The sequence below is a fragment of the Pseudopipra pipra genome, chromosome 8, assembly GCF_036250125.1.
Source record: "Pseudopipra pipra isolate bDixPip1 chromosome 8, bDixPip1.hap1, whole genome shotgun sequence".
Lineage (NCBI taxonomy): Eukaryota > Metazoa > Chordata > Aves > Passeriformes > Pipridae > Pseudopipra > Pseudopipra pipra.
In genome coordinates, this window is record NC_087556.1 from 17,120,121 (window position 1) to 17,145,438 (window position 25,318).

The window sequence follows — 25,318 nt, forward strand, 5'->3', positions numbered from 1 at the left end:
ATAGTGGCCTGTAATAGTTCTGTAATAATGAAGATGACTGTCATGACAGCATAGAGGAGACACCATTAGCTGGTTTTCACTTCAGTCTGAATGACGGGTTTGTCATTCAGAAATACCATGTTTTTCTTTACATATTCAGCTCTTACTGAAAAAGAAAAGTTTATCTATCTGAAGTGCAAATATATTCGGTCGAACTTAAAATCTAACAAAAACTCTCAAATTTTACTTCTGTACTTCTCTCTATTAAATACATTCTGCCTCAGCAGAGTTAGCACTTCAGATGTGATTAGGTTGGTACAGGGAGTGGTAGAACACAGTCCTGGGAATATTTTCTTTGGTGGCGTTGTTGATGATGAACACAAAGGTGTAGGAAATATGTGTGCTCAGATATTTACCAGTCTGTTAAAATATGGTCAGCAGAAAGAGACTCTTTTAGTTGAAACAGGAGTACTGAATTTGATTTGGCAAAGAGATAAGTTCTAAACAACAAAATTTTCTGAAAGCATGTAACTTCTTTGTGTAGTACAGGAAACTGAATACTTTCATCATGAAGGCTTCTGTTTCATTAACAACATAAGGGAAGAAATATGCATGATTGATAAATAAAAAACCCTAATGTTTTCTTGGAGAAAGGGCTTTGCCAAGAGTGTTGGAAACACAGGAGAGGAAGAAATGAAAATATTGAGACACTGTAGAAAGCAATAGAAAAAACTTAACAGTAGCTGAATGGTAGTTCAAGAATTGGAAAAAACATTTTCTTCAGAGAAAACAAATTGCTGAAGAAATATATTATTAAATAATGAGGAAAAGGGAGATCATCACAGACATCCTGGAATGCTTAATTTAATGGTTGTTTGGTAATAGACTATTAAAGCATTGTGTCACAGACAACATGAACCTGCATTTTGCAAACAGTTTTTCCCTTCACTTTTATTAACAATCCATTAAAAATCTGAATGTGAAGTTCATTCTCATTCAGCTGCCTTTAAATTGTAGTTTCTTTCTGGATGTCAGTTCCTTATGCTATGGAGTTTCTCTGCCCATACTGGTACTTGTTCACATGCACAAGACCCATGTGGAGCAGCGGAAGGTCACACGCTCCCTTTCACTCTGCAGGAACAGCAGGTGATGGTACCAGCTGTTCACATCTCTGTATTAGATGCCTGAATTTGAGCAGCTGTATGAGGCTGCTAATAAACTCTAACATGTAATGCAGTTCATATTTTGCCCACATTTCTCTTGATCCTACTCAGCCATGGCCAGCATTTTTTTTTATATCTTTCGATTCTACCCAGAAGGTGCTCATTTTCTTTCTTGTCGTGCTTGTCTCCACTACTCTTGTATGATGTGCCAGTCAGATGCTTGTAAAGTGTTGCAGATTTGAAAAGGAAAGGATACCAGAAAATGTGCAAACTGTACGGGGTTTAAGGCAGCAGGAACAATCTCTCTAGCAAAAACATTTTCAATGTTTTAATGCTGTAACGAAAATAATCTAGACTGTTTTAAAGGATGTACTTGTGCTTAAGCAATACTAGTTTTGAATACAAACCTAGGTGTGTGTTTGCCTGTTTGTTTGTTTTAGAAGAATGGGTCAAAGTGCTTTTGTTCTGAAGAACCTTAATCTGCATCCAGCTTGTTGAAGAAGTCTTGTTATGTGAATCTGCTATTAAAAGAAGGCTACAGTGGTTTTTAATTCCACCTTGAGTATAAAATTGGCCTGGCCATGAGTTTTGATATATCCACAGTTGATTTCAACTTGTGCTTTTTATTTAAAAAGCTTATTTGTGACCTGTTAGGACCCTCTGTTAAGCCAGTTAAATAAACGGTGGAAAGGTTGAAACTGCCTGTCTGCGCTTTCCAGAAAAGGGGAGGAGGGAGCCAAAGGAAGGATATTTACAGTTTTAAATCCTTTCAGCTGCTCTGTTCACCTCCTTCTCTTGCATTGCTGGTTTAGCTCCTATTGCCCTCTCTGAAAGACTCATAGTACCTAGAACTGAGAAATACCTTGGTTCCACTGACTGGCCACCAATGAGATGACAAAGTCTTCTTGCTAGTCAGATTCTGAGAGGTGACTCTGGTGTTCTGGGGGGGGTTTTTGGTGGATTTTTTTTCTTGTTTTTTTTTTTTTTGGGGGGGGCGGGGAGGAGGTTGGAGTGGGTTCGTTTGTTTTTCCCACATTGCTCTAATCTCAAAAAACACACTTCGGAGTTGAAGCAATATTGATCGATGTAGGAGCTGTGAAGAGCATCTTTTAACAATGTGGAGGTGGGAGTGGGGAAGAGAGTTTGTTCCTTTGCTCAAAGGATCTCAGGGAGAAATTCAGCAAGAGCCAAGATTATGATCAGAAGTCATGTGTTAAGTGTTTTATAAAATTATGAACATGAGAGAACCTAGCTGTGTAGTTAGGGTTGGAAGAGATAGTGTGAGGTCAGAAGTATATGGTAGAACATAGGAAGAATATAACTTAAAATAGTGAAGTGGCTTAGCTCAGATCATTAGATCCTGATCTTATTGCACCACAACTCAAATAATTTTACCTGATCAGCATTCTTAAACTGAACTATCTGAAATCTAGAATTGATGTCTGTTGCTTTTCTCTAGCAAAGATAGCACAGTTTGTTTTTTTCTGGACGAGGAATTGGTTCTCCCGTGGCAGATTAAGGTAGTAAGCTTCTTATTTAACACTGAGAATTTTTTAGAGAGTCTTACAATTTCTTGCTAGATACCCAGTATTAATTGGTTGAAACAGCAGTTATTTTTAACTTCATGTTTCACATTTTTTAATTTTTTTTTTTTTTTTTTACTGTTCAGGTGTCTCTGTCAGCCATAAAGAAAGCAGATGAAGTAAATAGCTGTATCAAATGACATACCTCTTGTCCCTGCTTCCAAAATAAACCGGGAATAATGCTTTACACATTTTGTCTCCTTTAACTCTACAGGCAAGCAAGAGAGGAAGCATGGATTAACATCTAGTGATTTCTAGGAGCTGTTCTCTGCTCAGATTCCTCTGTGCTTGATCTGACTGACAGGGACATGTGGCTCAAGTGCATCTGGAAATATATCACTGGCAAAATTTGGTCTGGTAAATATAGCAGGAATGGGTTGTCAGGGCAGGAGACGGATTGTTCTGGGAAAGGAAGTGCTGTCTGTCTGTTGTCTGAATAACGATTTCCTATATTTCTGAGACGTACCTATTTCTTTAGCATAACTAAGGTAACAGCAGCTCTGACATACTTGCTGTTTTCTGTTGTCATAAGCTCCTGTGGTGGGAGTGTTACTAGAAATGGTAAAATCAGTAGGAGCAGCTATAGAGAACTGATACCAGTATTTCCTATGGTGTTTAAATAGTAGTGGCACACACTTTGTCCTGGTTTAAACTCTCTTTGAAAAGAGGCAGGGACATCAAATGTGAAAAGTAACTCCCAGAGTTTCAGGACATGGTTATACTGAAGAAACCTGACTTTTGCTTAGGTGCAAAATTGTTTCTAGCCCACGTGGTTCCAGAAAACAAACAAAAAACCACCAATGCCCTCCTTGAAAGTGGGCTGATAGCCCATATTCTAAAATTCTTGTCTTTATTGGCAGTTGATATGTAGATGATGAGGAGGGATAGAAAAAGCCAATCAGAAGGCTTTGCTCCGGTAAAAGCTGATTGGCAAGGTCATAAAGCTTCTTGAAGTATTGTGATATTGATTCAAGTCTCAACACAAATTATACTGTTTGTGGAGAAAATTGAACCAACTGCATTAGAGAGTGGCCTACAGAAGTCTATGCAAGCATAAAAGGGCATAGGCTGTATTTTATACAGAAAGGCATAATCATGGACAGTGACAGTTAAAATTTTGCAGATGAAACCAGTAGAAAATGTAACAGTAAATTACAGACTGTTTGAAATTTATCAAGGGAAGTTGGAGATGATGACAGATTGGAGTCTGTACCGTTTGCAGCATATTCTTAATACAGTGAGCTGTTTTCTTCTGCTTGCTTGAGAATTTATGGAAGATGGAAACCCTGACGATTTTGTGCATGATAGCTGCCTGTGGTTGGTTACTGATTCTGTTGCTTGTCCTGAGGGGTTTACACACTGCTTCACACTGTAGTGAGCTCTCAGTCTGCTGCCCTGTGATGTGACTGTGTCTGGGGTGGGGTGAGCAGCCAACAGGTGCACAGCATACCACACGAATGTGGAGGCAGAGAATTTGTGTCCAAGGACATTGGGGGTAAATAACTGTAGTTTTTAAAAGTGTTACATGAATGCTAACATTTTCACTGAGTAAGAAGTCTGTTCTAAAAACTGTCTCATAAATTTCCATATAGTAAGCTTCAATTCTGATCCCTGGATCTGAAGAGCTTAACTGATGTTGGAGTTTCCTGTGGTGTTTAGGAAAAAATTAGTAGTTTGCTGGAGGATGCTACTGATTCAGACTAGAGTTGTCCAAAAACTTTGTTGTTCCAAGCAGTAGGATAAGAGATGATATTCTGAGTAAAACCTGCTTGACTAAGTGAACTGTTTTGTCAGTGTACAGTGTCCTTCAAAAATATTTCTAAGCCCTCAGGGTCACTTCATTATTTCTTCTGATGGTACTTTGTCCAGATACTCTGTCATAATGTAGGCAGGGATAAAACCTCATCGTTTCACATTCACAGTGCCAACTCAAGACTTGTTACCATTCACTAGTTATGTTACATAACATACCTGGCTTGCCTAGGCCTTTTGCAATGGAAACTTAAGCAGAGGAACCAGTACATTAAACAAAAATCATTTGTGTTTATCTTACTGTTGCCTGCATGAATGCCTCTTATTCCAGGTGTTCCAGCTTCCAGCAATTGAGATTTGAAATCTGTCCCTTAGAAGTCTCTGTTTCTTTTCAGGCAGCTCAGATGCTGTTCCTCAATGCCCTTTTAATCCAGGTCTCTATTCCATTTTATTTTTCCTTTGCTTGTCTCACCCTGGAATAAAACTGAAAGGGCTGAACTTCATGTTACAGGTGAAATTTCACATCAAAGGACATCTGTGTTGTGTGATCATCTGGTACCGGTACACTTTTGTTTGTTTTTCTGTGCATCAGCTGTCAATATGTATGGCAACAAATGACTTTTTAATCAGGTATCTAGCAACAGAAACTAAATCAAGCTTAACATATGTTCAGAATATATTATCTTTCCTTATATGTCTACCAGCATTTAATAAAAGGGTGTTGTTTCTTCCCCGAACGTTTATATTTTGTTTTAAAATAGCAGAGTTCTGCTCTGAACTCAAGGCAAGAAGCTGAAATGGTCTACAGTGCATTAAAAGTGTGTTAAAAAATCAGACTGTTGCATTAAAAAGAATTGCAGTTACATAAATTTGAGAGAAATCTCGAAGGACCAAAGCACAAGGTAATTATTTGTAAAGGGCTTTGAAATTTTAAGGTATTGTGTGCAATGAAATATGGAATAGTACTGGGAGGTACATGAGAGGGGTATTAGTTTGAATAACCATGAGAAATAGGGTAGTGGTGTATTAGTATTTTCCATAAACAATGTTTCTGAACATAAAGAGATGATCGGGGAAGCCCTGGATGTTCCTGCAAACTGGGGAATGAGATGCTGGAAAGCAGTGCCATGGAAAAGGACCTGGGGGTCCTGGTCGATGGCAATTTGAATATGAGTCAGCAGTGCCCCGGCAGCCAGGAGGGCCAACCCTGTCCTGGGGGGCATCAGGCAAAGCATCACCAGCTGGTCAAGGGAGGGGATTGTCCCGCTCTGCTCTGCACTGGGGTGGCCTCTCCTTGAATATTGTGTGCAGTGTTGGGCACCACAATATAAGAAAGACATTAAGCTCTTAGAGAGTGTCCAAAGGAGGGCAATGAAGATGGTGAAGGGCCTTGAGAGGAAGCCGTATGAGGAGCAGCTGAGGGCACTTGATGTGTTCAGCCTGGAGGAGACTGAGGGGAGACCTCACTGCAGTTACAACTTCCTTGTGGTGACCAGTGACAAGACCCAAGGGAATGGCCTGAAGTTGTGTCAGGGTAGGTTTAGGTTAAATGTTAGAAAAAGGCTCTTCACCCAGAGTGTGGTTGGGCACTGGCACAGGCTCCCCAGGGCAGTGGTCACAGCACCAGGCCTGACAGTTCAAGAAGCATTTGGACAACGCTCTCAGCCACATGGTGTGATTCTTGGTGCTGACCTGTGCAGGGGCAGGAGTTGGACTTTGTGATCCTGATGAGTCCCTTCCAAGTCAGAATATTCTATGATTCTGTGAAACAGAAAGCCCAAGTATATGTAGTTCAGGACAAGCAATGCATTTTCTTTGATGTGTTAATAAGAAGATTACTAAATAAAGAAGTAGAAAATGTACACATTTCTGTTGCTTACTGCTAGTCATTACATACTTCTTGCATGGAGTGCTCTGCAACATTGCAAGAGAATCAAGTGTTGATTAGATGTGAAGCAGGAAGAATAATAGTATGTAATTTGTACTAGATGAAATTGGAAGGAAAGAGAGAAAGATTCAGCAATAAGTAAAAACCAGAAAACTGCAGAGAGACTGCAATTCTGGAATAGTTATAGAAGGTTTTGGACCTGCTGCTTTGAGGAAAGTGACTAGAATACTTGAAACTCTTCTACAGGAGCTTTTTCTGCAGGGATTTTGTTCTAGGACCACTGTTCCATGATAAGAATGGCTTTGCTCTGGATGTGTCTGCGTGATGATTTATTCAGGATGGCTGTAGAATTACTTGTAACTCTGATCTAGCTGTGTTGCTAGGTGTTGTCATGTAAATAGGAAGCGTTTAATCTCTGTAAGTGTAACTATTCTGCATTCTGCAATTCAGTTACAACTGTCTACGTAATATTGAAAGCTTATGGTATTTAAGCCTTATTTATGAGAGTAAATGCTGAATTGCCAATCTGTTCTGATAATATCCACTATTTAATTGTATGAAGATAGTTGTTTCATTTGAAACCTTTAAACTATTTTACTGTTTTAACTACTAATTCTGGGACAACAATGCACATATAAGATGATGAAAGGAGAAAACAGGAATATGTAGGTATATGGTATCTAAATGGGAGCATAATTACTTTGTTCTGGACCTCCTCATGAACACCTTCTAGGTGGTAAGTTATATGGGAAGGGAATTATCATTGCCTTCATGAAATGCTTTAGTCTCTGCTGTGTTCTGAGCTGAAATTTCACTTTTTGAAAATCACCTGAAGTATTAGCTTAACTTAATCTTTCAGTCCGAGCACACAAACTTCAGCTGCACAGAACTTTATTAGCTACAACAGGCTGTTGTAAAATATTTATGCTGCAACCTTATTTTTGGTTTTGGGAGAAGAATGATTTAATGCTTAGAGACAGACAAAGCAGTGAAAACAAGACAGAACTTGGGACCAGGTTACAGACATTTCAAGTGTACCGTGTGTATACATAGGTGAAGTTTTATATGTGAAGAAGCTGCCTGAGTTTCTTGTAGTGCACAAACAGCACTTAGGGGCAATGTAAATGCCACAGAAGCTGCTTTGCAAAAAGGGCAGGCTTTTCCAAAATTTTTTAGCCTTGTTTTCCATGACTTCCCTTTTTCGCTGTTACTTTCTGTTTATGTTTTTTTTTGTGCTGGTCTGTTCCCATGTAAGCCCATTAAGAGTCTTATCTTTCTGTGTCAAAGTTAAAACTAATGTAACTTTTCAATAGGAAAACAATATTTGTCTAACACAGTTCTTCTCACTTCCCATTCTTTTTGTCCCTTTGTACAGTTAGCACTGAGTTTTTGTTGGGCTTAATGTAAAGGGACTTAGAAAGGCAGGTTCTTCTGGATTTGAATTTATGAGACTTCCAGACATGAGTGTCATGTGCCTTTTTTTCTCCTCTCTTCTTCTGTAATGCTCTGTAGTCTGTAATAGGTTGAGTTGTAACATTCATTAAACCATTCCTCACATTCCCTGCTTTGAAAGCTTATCAGGACTGCTTTGATTTAGTTATCTGGAACAAAAAAAAAGCCGTTTGTGAAGGTTGGAATGGAGCTCTGGAGCAATAATATATCAGAGATCAGATTCAGGTCCCAGTTGTATTATTCCTAGGGATTTATTTGCCTGTGTACACACAGGCAAAGAGTGGTGTGTATGGAAGGCTTGCAGGAATGCAAATTGGACACATTTTGTTGGGACCTGTAGGGGATTTTCACTGCTTCATAATTTTTCAGAGGTTTGTTATACATCAGGCAGCCACTGCCTCCTCTTTAAACCTTTAAATCCCCCCTCTTTTTCTTGTTCTAAAGGTCAGATTTTTTTGACAACTGTGTGCAGGAACAAGATTTGTTAAATCCCTTCATTTTTATTCATACAAATACTGGCGTTTAGTGAGCAAGAGTTACCCCAGGATTCAGAAGCACATAGGGCTCAGTACTAGCCTTCTGAACCTAAATTCAATTCAGAGATGCATCTCTTTGAAACCGAACCTGCCATCTGAATATTAACCTTTGGCATTGCACAGGGAGTGCATGGTAGAAATTTCATCTCTTTGTGTCATTGAGTGGGCTGCCTTCATAGGGTGGCTGGTCCTCTGAGCTGCAGAGCTGTGTCCTGCATCTTGTCCTGGGTGCTCCTGGGTGTAGGGCTTAAGACTGAAGAGCTGCGTGTCTGATCGTGCTCATCTAGCACTAGTCTTTTCTGGTGAAACAGCAAAATTTTTGAGCCTTTGCTGTTCTGATCCAGTCAATGAACTATCGGAGTCTCCAGTGTTAAATCCTCTTGAAGCTATTTTTATTTTGGTTTTATATGCCACTCAGCTTTGAAAAAGCTGTGTTGTGTGCTGTTGATCTTTGGGGTGTGAATGAAGACTAGGTATCCCCTTTCTATAGGGATGACTGACAGTGATTTGCTCCCTGAAGAGCTAGTTATAGGCATCATTCAGTAGCTGTCCTCATCTTTGCCTTTCTTTGGTGTGGGTGAAGAGAAAAAGTTTAGGAGTGGGAAGTCCTTTTTCTTACCCAGAATAACTTCTGTAGACTAAAACAGTTGGCAGATGAGATCTGGGAAGTCATACTGTGGTGTTTTATACAATATTGTAAACCATTCCAATTAGCAAACTGCTATGCTGGCAGGGTGGAGTTTTTGTTGTGTAATTACCCATTAAAAAAAAATCTGTGTCAACAGATTGGGAGAATGGTCAGGGGTTGTACCTTTTTATCATCTGGTGGATTTCATACTGAGATGGCTGTGGAGTGGCCATATGTTTGATTTGTTTAAGTCTATTGTAGCAGTTGATAATTCTGGAGGAAGGTGGAGCAGACAGCTGCAAAGTCTAGGCTGGGCAGAATCTTTAGTGCTTATTTCATCCCAGCAGGATTCTCCAGAGCTAGTCTGTCTGCTACTGAATTTTACCTATGCTGTTTACATCTGTCAGCACATCTGTGCTATCTGGGACTAAGAACTGTGTTCCCTAACCACTGTAACTACGTTTGTGTAAGTTTATGGTATAGATTGTTAGATGTCCAGAAGTCATTCTGCTTACATAGCATATTTTGTGTAGCATTATGTACAAAGCTGTTTTGTTAACTTCCATCATGCTGAATTGTGCCAGTACAATATACACCCTCACACAGTGCAGGTATGCAGTATATTCAGAACCTGTATCTGACAGTTCCTCTCCATCACTGCTAGTGACACAGTGTAGATATCTTCAAGGATGCTTTTTCTGTGTGCTTTTTGTGTATTGATGCACAAGTATGGGCCACGAAGGAGAGTTTACAGAGCTGTTTTCATGACTTAGCATGTTTACTGGATTTAACATGCCTGAGATAGCAGAAGTAGTTAGACTGTGATCTGGTGCTAGGGAAAAATAAAGAAAAATTTTGAATATTTTAGCACAGATCACTATTAGGTTGCTTTAATATTAAATATTAATTTAATATATATTTTTTAAAGCTATTGCAAAGACACTTTTCTGGAGATGTTCTGCAGCTAGCCAAGAGTTTCTGCACTGGGTTAAATGTAAATTGCCTAGTAGGTGCAAACTTAACTGCTTGCTTCTTGCAAAGTTCTCAGTGTCATGATGAGAGTGGCAAACAGTTGTTTTGGAGCCCTAGGGACTGACCTCTGAGGCTGTGCCTGCTTGCTACTGTTTAGAAAAAAAGTCTTGACTCTGACCGGCCTCAATGCTAGAATACTATTTCGTTCTTGAGCTCGGTGTTCGGAAGCAGAAGGGTGATGGTCAAAAGTATTTTATTGTGCTGTCTGCTAGCCAAGCAAGGTCTGCTTAAATGCTGGCTAATAGAGAACTGTTTTGGCAACCACTTATAATAATGTGCTAACTCATCAGCTCTACTGTGCAAATGGCTTTTGGCTGCTAAGTGAAATAATGGTGGGCAAGGATGACTTGAGCTCAACACCAGCAAAAGGAAGCCTGTTTTTCACTGTGCTTAGTGACTGTCCTTCTGTGTTTCTACCCCTCCTTCTTGGAGCAGGCAAAACCTGTGTTGTGTTCCATGTTGTCTGGGATGGGAAGGGTTGTGTATGGGGGCTGAAGAGAAGGACATAGTCTGCTTTCTCAAAATTACAAGGCAGCTAACACCACCTTGGAAAAAGACTTGGTCTGTGGAGGAAGCGTGTTCAAACAACATTGCTAGAATAGCTGTAGGGACTGTAATGGAATCCACTGAAGGTTAACCTTGGTGCTTTATAGATGAGCCAGGCCTTCAAAAGGGTTTGACCCAAGTAGCAATTTTAAACACCAGGTCGTGGTTAATCAGTCAGAATGAGATGGAAGAGAAGTGCATAAAGCTTGTCCTCTCCTAGGTGACTGCAGTAAGAGACTTTGGTATCTCAGAGGCTTTTCTTTTTTTCTTTTCAATGATCAATTTAGATGTGGTCCACCCAACTTTCTGGAGCTCAGCAAAGTGATAGGGAAGGCCATTTGGCAGGCATTAAGGTAACAGCTAACTAAAAAGGCATGAATAAAATTTAAAAAAAACAAGAGGTAATTGCCTTTTATATGGATAACCTGGCCTGCAGAGTCTTGATTGTGCCAATAATGTAGGCCAGATGTGGCTTGAAATAAGCCATGGGAGAGAAGATTTCTACATGGATAATGGGCTGTCTGGAAGCATAAGGGATTAATCTGTTAATTTGTTAGAAAGTGGGATGCACTTTCAGTGAGATGCGTACCTAATTTATCTCTTTTGAGTAATTTTTTCCTGTTCTTTTTCTTGGAAAATGTTTGGGATTACACTCCCACCCACTGCCCTTTGAAAGACTGATGGGAAGGTTTTCTTGGTGTTCAAGTAACTACACAGGCTGCCTGATGTGACTCATCTCCGCCTTCATCCTGGTCACTTCTCTTACCTGTTTGAAGATGTCTTGCATCTGTTGAAGGCGTTTGAAGGACATCTTGTATTTTTCTGTTCCTTTTTGAATATTGAATCACATTGATGGATCCTTTCTGTTGTTAGTAATACATGTCTGTAAACAAAAATGTGGTGTAAATTCTTGCTTAAAGGGTGTTGTTCCAGGATTCATAGACTGATAAATGGCCAGATGTAGAAAGGGTAGTAGTGAATTTTCTTTTAAGCCAGCCATGTAGTACTGAAGGTCTCATTTTTAAATGTTTGGGGTTTATTGGGGGGGGGGGGAGCAGTTTGTGGGTTGGTTTGTTTGTTGTTCTGTTTGGGTTTTTTTCATTTAGGCTTTTTAATAACTGAGCATTTAATTTCTATGCATAAATCAAATTATTGGAATGATAGTGTAATTCCTGCTGCTGCTCGTGTTACCAGAAATGTGCAATTCTGGTCCCCGTGTGGGCTTTGAAGTGACTTGTGGCTGAAAGCAGAGAGGTAGTCTTTTGGGATGAACTGTTGTTATTGGTGTATCCCAGTCTGGAAGGAGGAAAAGACTCTCAAGTTTCCACGTGATTTGGGGCAAATTGCAGTGATTAGTAGAAGTCATTACAATGAGCTGCCTCCAAGCGGCTGGTTAGGAGCTGTAAATCTGGCCAGTTAATGGCACTTTAAATGGGGCATGGCAAGTTGGTTTATGCCTGGGGTGAAGGAGGTTGCAACTGTTGCCCTGCTTCAACAGCGTTCAACAATATGCTGGGTGGATGGAGGGTCCCAGGCAAATGTAATTAATCAGGTTTCGGGTCTTTGGAGTGTTGACAGAAGCATTGTGTAGGATACAAAACCAGCTTCTGAACAGCAGCCTGCATTGCTGGATTAACTCTGACCAGTAGGGTTTGCAAGAGGCTGAATGGCAATTGCTCAGCAACTGGTCTGCTGCAGGGGCTTTGGTGGAAGTATAAACCAGAGTGTGGTGGTAAAGTGAAACAGGATCGTTGTTCTTCTGTAACACATTTTAACCTTAGCTGGCTACTTCCCTGGATGTGGCTGTTTGCTGTGTTGTGTATCCCCTGGTTCTGAATGGCACTTATATTTAATCTGCTTTTAGGTGTAGGAAAAACCAGTTTAAAAACTGAAATATGAGACCAGTTTGTGTCAGCAAAGTACTTATTTTACTGCCTTACCATTGCAAGTTAAAAAATTGTCCGATACACTAATGCTGCCTTCCCACTTCAACCCCAAGTAATTGTAGCATGCCAGCTTTGTCAGGAGAAATACTAACTGCAATTTCCTCCTTAAAGCTAAGTTTTAAAATGAAGGCTAGGATTTAGTTGGTTTCCTTTGTGCCAATAAATTCAGTATGTTGTCTGTGAATGTGTAGGGTAACAAGTATAGAATGGGATTTCTGAGGATTTATCAGTAAGCTTCTTTACACTGGAATTAGTTAAAAATGGAGATGTAAGGGTTTTGTCTTGAGCTGAGTTGAGATTTAATGGAAGATTACTTTTTCCAAATTGATAATAGGGAATCTAGCTAACCTAGACATAAATGGCAAAAATAGATTTTAAAAAAGAAATTACCCTGTAGTGATCTGAAATTTATGCAGCGTGAGATGTGGATGGATACAGCAGTGGAGGTAATCTGTTACAGCACTGGAGGCAACAATTGCTCTCCCTGTGCAGCTGACTCCTATGCAGAAATTTCAAGTTGGTTTAAAGGCCTTGGATATACCCAGCAACAAGATATTTAATGAATTGATATTTAGAGGAATGCAAACTGGAAAACCTGCCGTGTCAGTCTGTGTCTTAAATTTCACATTTGAGAAAATAAGACTAAAGACACGAACGTGTAACCCATTGAGAGACACAAGGTTGAAAAATACAGTAATACTGTGTAAGTGGTTGTAATTCATACATAGTTCTGAGATTTTTTGTGAGCGGTAAAAATTTCATAATGTTGAAATACAGCAAATTGTTATGCTCTTCGTTCTGCCTCTAATTAACCTTTTCTAACCCAGGAAATTATCGTAGTATACAAAAGTTGATTAAACTAACCTTCAGGAACTGCCAGTAACGCAATCATGTGATGTGGTGAATGGAATGTGGCAAATAGCTGATGGGTTGCTGTGAGGGGCATTGGATATGGGCCCTGTGCCTCCAAAAATTAGACAGCCCTATTAAAACAGTCATGCGTTAAATAACACATCACCAGGTCCCTTTGTGTTTCTTTATTCTCATCAGGTGTCAGAAACCATTAGGATCAGAGTTTTCCTTTTCAGTTAGATAATAGGCATTATGAAGTGGAGGAGAGAGAAGAGAGGCTGAGGCCAGCAGTCCTGGTACTGATTAAGGGTACCTTCCTAATTTAATTTTTATTTTTTTGGCTAGGCAGAGTCAGTGGTTTGCCTGTGTGCAGCCTGCAGGCAATAGAAATACATTTTCATTCTAGTCTGTAGTGTCGATAAGGTGTTTTTTAGCACTGAACATGTATTGGTAGGCAGACTAAGTAAATGAAGGGAAAAGTGTGAGATGAAGGACAATATGTAAAAGTGAAGATAGTATGTACTTTTGCCCCCGAATTAGAATTCTACAGGTGTTGTTTTTTCCACTCTTCTTAGAGTTTTTAAAGATTGTTGTTAAATTAGATGTTCAAATGCAAGTCATGCAGAGGGTACTACAATAATATGTTTATTTATGCATGAAAATAAATACCCAGTTTTGTGTTATCTTTGCACTACTGTTGTATTGTGTGCAAGTAATTCCCCCCACCCTGAGCCCTTTCTGTAAGCAATCACTTTACTCCCCGGTAAAAATTCATCCATACTTTAAATGTTAATTTGTTTTAAGGCAGAAGGTGATTTTAAAGCACAGCAGCTTTTCTGCATAATACCACGTATAGATTACCTTTCTTCTGTTTATCATAGTTCATTTTGAACGTTAGTATTGAATAATAATGTGTAAACAAAACCCTAATGAATGTCTCATTCTTATTCATTAGGTTGTATCCCTTCCTCTCGCTTAGAGAAGGGATGATTGAGTAGATATTGGTGGGTCATCAACTTGTACATTAATGCTTTCCTCTGATGTCCACTGTTTGCAAAAAGGACTGAATGCCTCCTCTTCTTGAATACGTAGAGGGATTTAACTGGAACTGGGAAACAGATATTCTACTTCTTTGCCATACATCCAAGTAGTTCTGTTTCTGAATCATGAAGTAATATTGCTCTGATATGGGACTAATTATTGCTCATACTGTGGTTCAGCTGCAGATTTTTATAGGCTAATGGGAGCAGAATAATCAGGGAGAAATTTGACAGTTACTGTTACTGGAGGATATACTTGAATGAAAGTAATGTGCAAGGAGTGGTAAGGATTTTTTTTTCCCCTAGCTTTTTTGTTTTAAGTAATTACTTAACTGTGAGGAAGTTTCCCTTATGAAAACAGTTATTTCTCCATATATGCTTTTGGAGGAAGGGACTATATAGAAAAGGAATTCATCTTCTGGAATAAAGTCCTCATATGCTACTGAAGCTAAGGGGTTGAATAGTTTCCAATATAGTGGAGTCCATTTGTTCTCAAAGTATTGGTTATAATACATTGGAATCAAAAGCAGCAGTTACAGGTTTGTAATGGATGCAGAACAGTATTCAACAGTAATTTTAATGAAAATAGTTCACAGGAATCTGTTTACTAACTGTATTCTATTGATTAAAGTGTGAGCTACTGCTTTAAGGTATTTGTTTTAATAATATTATCTGTACTTTGATAGCTCTCAGAAACTCCAAATATGGTTAGGCCAGTTGTTTTTAAGCATAGAGCATGCATAAATGCTTCAGTTAAAAGTGGCACAGAGCAGGAGACAGGAAACATCGCTGCCGCTTTACAGATACAGGTATTGAAGCACAGAGTTAACCTTCCTGGGTTCTTCAGGAACTCTGTTGTACACACCCTGAGGAATTATATCTGTGTTTCTTGTAGATCTAATGAGGTGTCAAACTGCAAAGCTAGCTTTTTACATGTGGCTTGTTGAAGTACACTGAAATGAGAGATTTCCTTACTGTCGGTTTTTGCTTTTCTCTTTCATTTTATGTTTTAACTTAACCAAATAGAGAACTAAGAATAGGAAATTAGAATGAAGTTCAGACATCTGTGCTTCTCCACTCCCCTCTTTCTCTGAGATTGTAATTTTCTTCATGTAGAGAAAAGAACTGGAAGAGAGTTGTGGGCAGAGGAATTTAGTAACTTTTCTTTTTGAATATGGGCTAGAAAGCCTTTAATAACCTTATTACTCCCAACGGCATCAAGTCTTCATGGCAGTATGGATTTGCAGTCAGTTGCTTCTATTCTAAAACATTTCTGTTATAAGGAATAGGTATTATCTGTATTCTGTTCTGTTGGACTGTACTGATTTTTTCTGAGCCTTTTGAACGTAGTTTGTTGGTATATTGTTGTGAATGCACAATGCTAGAACAGCATGGTCTCTAAGTACTTCAGGTCCTAAGCAGATGGATAGAGAAGTAACAGTTCTTTTATAGACTTTCTCTGCCTTTGAAGTAGTGATGGGAATGGTGGAAATTTCTTTATTATTAGCAGGTTTGGGCCACAATCCGTTTTTAGTCATTGGACATGTTGATCAAAGAAGGAAATAGAGTAGTTCTCATGGCTGGAAGATGAAGACTGGGCTCTGCAACAGCTGTGGCTTCTGCAGTCATTTCCTGCTGTCCGGCTCATGCTCTGTATTAGAAGATGACAGCACTGGGCAAACTTAACTCATGAGCTAAAAACAATCTAAGGTCATACCGGCATAGGCTTTTTGCACTTGTGACGGGAAGAAAAGTTTTGTGGAGCTTTGACATTATTACTGATAAACTTAGTACTGGAATGGCTGGACCTGTTTTGTTGGGCCACGTTGCTTGTGTCGAAGTCATTGGTGTGAGCTAGAAATAGTGCAGTGTCAGACCTCCTCGCCAGCATTTGCTCGGTGTTGCCTTGGGGCTGTGGACTCGTTGAGCGAACAGCATCTTGACAAGATGACTGTCTTCTTCCCACTAGATGAGCATGCCAGAAGACTTCTGTGGAGGCCTACCTGGCAAAGACAAAAACAGTACACAACACAGGATGCTGGAAGCATCTAAAATACTAAATATAAATTCCAAATTCATATGCAGTCAATGTCAAGGAAAGAGGTGGCTAAAAAAGAAAAGATGCACATGCAAGATTTAAATTTCAGGACTGCCTTCTGAACCTCCAAAAACACAGGTATAAATTAAAATTCTTTCTCAGCTACTCAGTAGCCTCTGTAAGATGAGTGATACCATTTTGTTTCTGCTGTCATTTTTCAGTTGATAGATTGCACTTGGTTTAAAAATTAAAGTGCATTGAAGAAAGACCAGTCTTACTTCAAGAATGACTCCTTTCTTCACTGCTGGATTTAGACTTTGTAGTGGGTATTCAGCCTTAAGGTGGTCATTCTTTATCCTTGTGTTTTTTACTACTTCTGTGAGTATGCAGAGAACTTTTGCTCCTGAGAGTGGCTGTTTAGCATTTTTGGACTTAATCACACACAGAAAAGGAGGAGGGGTTGTTTTTTGCACCTATTGCTGTTCTCACTGGCCTATTCTCCCCAAGGATTTGTAGAGATGATGGCAGGTATGTCATAAACAGTAAAGCTGCCTTCTGCTAACTTGAGCATGCATTGGTTAGGCTTCGGAGACCGATGTGTAACTTGTACTCTGATCATATCTGGTTGTCAAGAGAAAGCTCTATCTGATTTCTGCGCCTGATCAGTCACTGACTGATATGACAGCCCATGTGTCTGAAGTGTTGAGCAGCAGGTAAGTGCTGACATTTTGATTGGGTAGGCCACAGTTTGGGGATTGACAGCAATGTCTGCAATGACATTGGAAGAGCAGCCAAGAATTTACTTTCAGTGGATAAATGGGATTAGTTACTATGTTTAGCTGACATTAAGCTATAAATTATTTGAAAGGTGGAAAGAGATTCCACTCAGAGTTCATGTAGAATTTCCATGGACTGATCTGGCTGCACTGAGTCTGAATGTTTACAAGGGTCTTCCTGTGCTGTGTTGTATATGTTTTTGATGGATGTGTGTAGAACTTAATTTGTTACAACATTCAAAGAACCCAGTTAGAAATTAGGGCTGATCATCCCAGGTGCTGTGTAAAGTCATAAATTTAAGCCCTGAGGAGATTACATTATATTACCCTTGTTCTGAGAACATCTGGGTATTTGCTTAAAATTAAGCTGATGAATATTTGTGTTTAGGCTTGTGGGGTTTTCATTTAACGATAATTTAATGTTTAATGGCTGTTTCATCTAATTCTTCCGTCTTTAAGGTACTTGCAGCTAGACATTTATTACAGTCATTCTTAGGATGTTTTTAGAGGTGGAAAAGTCTGCCATGCTCAACTGTCTGTTGAGAAAATGGATGGCCATTGACTCTGTGTACATCTCCCTGGTGTTAGATACTTGCTTGTAAGATATTCTCAGCACCGAGTCATTCTTTACCTGTTAATGCAATTACCAGGCTCAGAGTCCTCAGCTTGAGTCTTAGGGTTTTATTCCTAATATTCAGCCTCCTTCTTTAGCAAAAATCAGTCATTATTCTTTTTAGATGAAGTATATAAAGCAAGTATAGCTGAGCTAACATCTAGGTGTCACAAGAGCTTGCTTTTAGGGAGAAGTTTATCACAATCCCTAGATGATGACAATTTTCTTTGTCCAGTCTTGAATAAACTTTGTCTTTTAGTTCACTGTTATGCAATTCACAAGTGTAGGTATTTTTTTTCTTGTCTAGTAGGTTATATTTTATTCACTTAAGTGACCTCAGGCAATAAATTTTGCTGCTATTGCTTTTTAAATTTTGTTGATTTGTCCATAATTAAGTCTGACAGAAAATAGAGGGAAGATGTTCCAGTCTCTGAAGAACAGGCAGTAAATGTAAAATGACTGTTAGCTTTAGTAAAAAAGATGTTTTGTTAATTAGTTTCTACCTATTGCTGTTTATGGCAGGAGGCTGCTGAGTTGTTTGGTGTATTAACATGTTATACAAATCTTGCTTTAAGCTGTTGTATATGTCTTCTTTCTTGTTTGTCTGGTAATTGTGCGGCCACAATTCCCATTTGTAGAGAACCTTGGGAGAAGGAATTCAGTGTACTGTTCTAAAAACTTTGCTGGCTGGCCTTTGTTGCAAAGGTTTTGCAGGTGAAAAAGGACAAGTTTTGGTGGTCACTGTCTTACAGCTGCCAACTGATGGCCTTGGGGTGGCTGGACAGCTGTTTTTCTTTTACATTGTTCTCTTTTGTTGCAACTTGTTCCTTCTTGCCCTTTTTCATATTATTTGTCATATGGATTTAATTTTATGTCTGCATTTTGAAGGATGCCCCTTGGTTTGAGTGAGGATCCTTGAGAAGTCTCATGGAGCAACTGAGTAGGGGAGAAAGGAAAAGAGAGTGCCTGTACTTACAGTTGACAGGTGGCACTCCCTCACTATATGCCTTTTCATTTATCTGTGCTCATAGTGTTGGTAAAAAGTCTTTTAATAAACTAATTTAAAAATTGACATGTTTCAGCATGCAAGAATTGTAATTCTGGCATTCATGTACCAAATTTTATAGAAATTTTTGATACATTTCTGACTAATGTGGTATTCAAAGTACTCCAAATTGTGGAGAAAGGTAGAATTTTTCATTCATTGCTTTTCAGTTATTGGTTACCTAAACCTTTGGTTGTTCAGACAGACTAGAAATTTACATATTTTTTCCAGTGCAGAACCTTGTGAATAGCTCTACAGACAGGTTAAATCTCAGAGCTTGGCTTTATGCATCTCTACAGGCTTAAAGAAGTATTTGCTTTCAAGTCTCATGTCAAGATTGCCATAAATAGAAGAATGGAAGGCTAGACTAATGGTTCACACTCTAGAGTCACATGCATATGTTAGTTATATCAAGGGTTTTCAATACTTTGATTTGGTGATTTTCTGATTTCTTGAATCAGACTTCCTTTTCCATATGAAATGCTTTGAATTACTATTATTTTCCTCATTTCTTCATGTAACATGCAGTCTGTCATAAAAGATCCTAACAATATACTGCAGTCCATTAGCTGTTTGAGTTTTGTATCTATGTTGTATCTATGTTGCTTTCCCAGTTGCTGATGTCTTGTTTCTTTTGAGAGAGATAGATGATGTTAAATTTATTTTGCAAAACAGGAGTGAGAACCCTTCTCTTCGAGGCAATGTCTCAGCAGGGACGTGAACCAGACTTCATTATCTTAATTTTCTACTAGGATTTTAGACCTGCAGGGCTGTGATCCTACTGGCATCACAGAGACATAGTGGGATGGTTCCTCTGCTGCAGTGTTGGAATGGAAGGATACAGGCTCTTGAGGAAGGACAGCCACAGGAGACGAGGAGGGTGTATTGCCCTCCATGTCAGTGACCAGCTGGAGTGCATGGAGCTCTGCCTGCAAATGGATGAGGAGCCAACCAAGAGCTTATGGGTCAGGATTAAAGGGAGGGCAGGGACAGGGGACATTACAGTGGGGTCTGCTACAGGCCACCCAACCAGCAAGACTGAGCAGATGAAGCCCTCTGTAGTCAGGAGCAGCCTCACGTTCACAAGTTCTGGTCCTCATGGAGGACTTCAACCACTCCAATATCTGTTGGAGGGACAACACAGCCAGGTATAAGCAATCCAGGGGGTTCCTTGAGTGCCTTGATGATAACTTCCTTCTCCAAGTGATAGAGAAGCCAACAAGGGGAGGTGCTATACTAGACCTTGTACTGACAAACCAGATGGAGCTGGTAGGAAATATGAAGCTCAAGGGCAGCCTTGGCTGCAGTGACCATGCAGTGGTAGAGTTCAGGATCCTTAGGGCAGCAAGGAGGGTGCACAGGAAGCTTACTAGGCTGGACTTCAGGACTGCAGAGTTCGGCCTCTTCAGGGGTCTGCTTGGTAGAGTACAATGGGATAAAGCCCTGCAGGGAAGAGGGGCCCAAGAAACCTGTTTAATAGTCAAGAATTGCATCCTCCAAGCTCAGGAGCAATGCATCTCAACAAGGAGAAATTCAGGCAAAAAGGCCAGGAGGCCTGCATGGATGAACAAGGAGCTCCTGGACACTTAAACACAAAAACAAAGCCTACAGAGGGTGGAAGCAAGGACAGGTATCCAGGGAGGAATGCAGAGAAGTTGTCCAAGGAGCAGAGATCAGGTTAGGAAAGTTAAAACTCTGGTGGAATTAAATCTGGCCAGGGATGTCAAGGGCAATAAGAAAAGCTTCTGTAAATATAAAAGGAAGACTAGGGAAAATGGGGGCTTGCTCTGGAAGGAAATAGGAGACCTGATTACCATGAGTATGGAGGAGGCTGAGGTACTCCAGGACTTCTTTGCCTCAGTCTTCAGTCACAGTGCCCAAGCTGCAGGAGGCAAAGGCAGGGACTGGTAGAATGAAGAACTGCCTGCTGTAGGAGAAGATTAGGTTCAAGACCAACTAAGGAACCTGAAGGTGCACAAGTTCATGGGACGTGGTGAGGTGCATCCACAGGTCCTGTGGTAACTGGCAGATGAAGTGGCTAAACCATTATCCATCATATTTGAGAATACATGCTGGTCCAGTGAAGATTCCACTTAATACCCATCCAGAGGGACCTTGACAGACCTTGGGAGGTGGGCCAGTGTGAACCTCATGAAGTTCAACAAAACCAAGTGCAAGGTCCTGCACCTGGATTGAGGCAATCCAAGCACAAATACAAGCTATCAGGAGAATGGATTGAGAGGAGCCCTGAGGAGAAGGACTTGGGGCATTGTTTGATGAGAAACTTGACATGACCTGGGGAACATGCGCCTGCAGCCCAGAAAGCCAGCTGTGTCCTGAGCTGCACCAAAACCAGTGTAGCCAGCTGGTCAAGAGAGGTGATTCTCCCTATCTGCTCTGCTCTGCTGAGACCCCATCTGGGGTGCTGCGTCCAGCTCTGGAGTCCTTGACATAAGAAGCACACAGACCTGTTGGAGTGAGTCCAGAGGAGACCATAAAGATGGTCAGAGGGCTTGAGCACCTCTCCTATGAAGACAGGCTGAGAGAGTTGGGGTTGTTCAGCCTGGAGAAGAGAAAGCTCTGGGGAAAACTTGTAGCCCTTCCAGTACCTAAAGGGGCTACAAGAGAGCCGTTAGAGGGACTTTTACAAGGTTATGTAGTGACAGGACAAGGGGCAATGGCTTCAAACTGACAGAGGGCAGGTTTAGATTAGATATAAGGAAGAAATTCTTCACTATGAGGATGGTGAGGCACTGGGGCAGATTGCCTAGAGTTGTTGTGGATGCCTAGTCTCTGGAAATATTCAAGGTCAGGTTGGATGGGGCTTGGAGCAATCTGGTCTAGTGAAAGGTGTCCCTGCCCTTGGCAGAGGGGTTGGAACAAGATGATCTTTAGAGTCCCTTCCAACTCAAACCATTCTATGGTTTTATTGTTTTTAAGCTCTAGTACCTGAGCAATACTATATAAGAATAATCATTTATGCAAATACAGTCAATTCATGCATGACCATTTAAAAGTGTTCTGAAATTTAGAGGTGTAGGAGGCAAGTATTTTCACTGAGTCAGGTTTTCTCCGCAAACATTTTTCACTTAGACTAAGAGCCTTGTGGGTATTAGCTCAAGGCAATAGATGAGACTCATGTGTAAGTGGTAAATTAATGTTCCCTTTTGTCTCTCTTCTTAGGGATCACTTGATGATTTATTTTTTTTTTTTTTATTAAATGGATGAAGGCTTCCCCATGCACTTCCAGTTTTACCCACTACCTCATGCTGGCGATAAATAGCCTGCAAAAAATGTCATTTGCTGGTGGATTGTTTTTCTGTTTATTGGAGGTGACATGAGCAGTGGGGCAGCGGCAAAGAGGCCGTGTTGCCATTGCTAAATATACATCCCTGACAGTCTGATAATGGGTTCCAGGAAGTTCAGTGGAAAATTAAAACAAAGCAACATTTATAGCTGATTGAACTTGAAAAGCAGTTTTCATGTTGAATGGCAAATATGTGGACTTCAGCATTCCAGGAGACTGATGCAGCTCCACTGGATGGGCCTGACCTTGTGTGCAGAATGGACTGTGGACACAGCAGCAGGCAGAATGGCTTCATCTATAGAGGACTCCATGGGGAGGAAAAATTTGCTATCGTGCACAGAAATAGTTCTCACATACGCCTATATTTATACAGTGTCCACAGGTCTGAATAGCATCTTTCGTATGAGGGTTTTGCAGCCTGTTAGCACTACAAGAATGTCTGGTACTGGGACTGTCTTTGTCCCTGCCAAAGCACTAAAAATACCCTTCCATCTACCCCCCTTCTGAAGCTGTAAGAAGAGTTTGCTTTTATTGGTTTTGTAAAATAAGGTGAAAGTTACAGATTGTCTTCTTCACAGCAGTACGTGGAGTTTGAGTTTAGAAGGCTCTATTTTCAATAGCTTGCTTTCTGCTTTTAAAAGATACTCCTCTCCCCAAACCCTAAAACCACAGAAAACAAACAACTTAAAAGCTGTTTAACATATAATAGTATTCAGTTATTTTTGGTTTGTAAAGACCAAAAACTTCTAGAAGTGAAACTTAGAAGAACACTAGTTTTTTGCTCGCAGCATTGTCAGCTAAGTTACCAGAGGTAGATCTTTCATGGGTCAAACAGCAAGCTGCAAGCTGGATGGCTGTCTTACACTGAAACCCGGCTGCTAAAAGTAGATTTGATGAAGACTGCCTTCTTTAAGAGAACCAGAAATAGAATTTATAAGTGAGCTACTACAGTTTTTGAGTACTTACTTCAGATTGGACTAGCGTAAATCTGAAAAGATGACTAATGACTCCCATTTGGTCACAAGAGTATAAGGTTTACTACTTTGTTTCTTTTGGCTGGTATTCTGCCTGGGAGTCTGCACATTCAGTATTAAGGGTGTGCACAGATGAAAACCTCAAGTGCTCTAGCCTCTTGCAGTCTTAGAAGTTTGGCAGATATTACTTTGTTGTTGGACTAACTGTAATGGTGTTTGTAGATGGCTTAATGTGAACCTAAAACCTTCAGACTCTTTTGTTTTGCTGCTTTTAATAATAATTTTGAATCGTGAGATTGAGAGTTTAGTTTTGTGAGGGTTTAAGTATCAAACTCAATATATGTCAGTTTTTACATCACCCATTCTAGAGTTACAAACATTTAAACATCTATGTGGCTGTATTGTCTTCTGGTTACTTGTCCTAAAAAATATGTTCAAGGGTCTGCCTATATCTGAATGTGCATTTGGAATGTAAAATGTTCCATTCATTCCAAAATAGCATGGCCCCTACACAAAATCCTTCCTCTAACATCTATAATAGTTTTACATGCATGGCCTGTAGCATACCTTTACCTTTTAAAAAGTGCATTGGGTCTTGAGCTCTTTGATTGCTGAGGGCTAATGGAGTATAAAACTTGTGCACATTGCACCTTGTTGAATCTTGAATTTTCCTTCTATGTCCTTTCCTTCAAAGCAAACAACTCCCCAAAACAAACAAGACATACAGGTGTAAGAGTGTGAGCTGTGCACTTCCTTGCTGCCAGAGATTTCTCATGAAAAAACAGCAGATTGTTTACAAATACAGAAAATGTCAAGTCCATCTCTGCTCCATTCTGCCTCTGGAAGGGTTGGGCAGTGCACTTAATGGATCCCTTCCTGTCTGCTCAGCTGTATGTGATGTGGCTCCACTTTTGGTCTGTTTGCTCACATTTACTGTATAAATTTGGATAAACTGGCACCACTCCCTCTCATCACTTACATGCTAGTGTAACACAAGCTGAAGACTTTTTCTCTATCATGTTAATGCAGTGGTTCTTTTCTGTTCTGTCGGTTGTGAGCCACTTGCTTCCAAATGCATGTACTGTATTCAGCTCAGCACTATATCCACACTGAGTTTTGGAGGCTGCTGTTGTGCCTGGAGGACCTGCTGAGCTGTTAATAGCTTGTGACAGGCCTATGCTCCAGTTTAAACTGATCTCTGACTTTTATTTTTTTGAGGGTCTAGAGTTTTTCAGTGAGGGCAGAAAATATTGCTGACTCAACTCCCCCTTTTTTCATCTAATGTTTTTTTCCAGCTAGTCTCCAGGATGCAGCTGTTTGACTGACTCTTGTACATTCTGTGGCGCTCTGAATTAACTGTGAACTGTAAAAAGCTACTTCGTTTTCAACACTCAACTACATCTAAATTTGCAATAGACCAATATTGAACTTCTGGAATTTTTATTCTAATTATTAGACTTTATATTCTTCCATGTGAGTGAAGATGAGGCCAAGACCCTTACGTGGGATCTTTGCTGGTGCTATGGAGTGCAGCACTCTGTCAGAAGATCAGTTTGTATCAGTCCATTGTTATGCTTCAGTTTAACATGAACACTTCAGAAAGGGCATTCTCTCAATTTTTAAGAACTCCTTCTGCTTGTAATGATCGTTCTTGCAAAGAATAAAGCAGGTCAAATCTGTTGGAGTCTGACATCCTTTTTAACCTCAGTGCAAGGAGTTACCCTTTCAAATTCCCCTGCTGCTCTCATCCTCTCGGAACACAGCTCATTTTAGCTGTTGGTTCCACAAGCTCGTTTAAAATGAGTAATTTATTATGAGTAATGAGGTGTGTGCTTTTATGTGAAAGAAAACAAATCGGCCGCTGTGCAAGCCTTTCAGATTCCTGAGTGTGCTTGGAGGTGTGGGTTACAGGAGAAGCAGATAGCGAGTGAAAACAACTCTGTGCCGGGCTCAGCTGCTCAAAGTATTTGTGGTGTTGTGTGTTTATTTATGAGCCTGTCTTTGCTGGGGATTCGCTGCCTTGTATCCTGGTAGAGAAGACTCACAGGCAGAATGAGGAAGCCCTCATTAATCTTCATGCTCTTGTTTAGAATTTCTTGCACTGCCTGCTGCGGCTTCTGTTGGAGCGGGGACTGGCCTCTCGCAGTGAATTGAAATGGCTAAGATTA

At 40.2% G+C, this 25,318-nt stretch overlaps 1 protein-coding gene and 1 long non-coding RNA gene across 12 annotated transcripts in view; one reads left to right on the forward strand and one right to left on the reverse strand.

Moving 5' to 3' along the window:
- The window catches only part of GBF1 (golgi brefeldin A resistant guanine nucleotide exchange factor 1), a 106,257-nt gene that overhangs the window by 15,942 nt on the left and 64,997 nt on the right, over window positions 1–25,318 (forward strand). The window lies entirely within an intron of this gene.
- LOC135417974 (uncharacterized) lies at window positions 15,869–17,172 on the reverse strand. Its single transcript, XR_010432287.1, has 2 exons — window positions 16,714–17,172; window positions 15,869–16,400 (listed from the first exon to the last, which is right to left on the reverse strand). It is a non-coding gene; the product is annotated as an uncharacterized LOC135417974 (long non-coding RNA).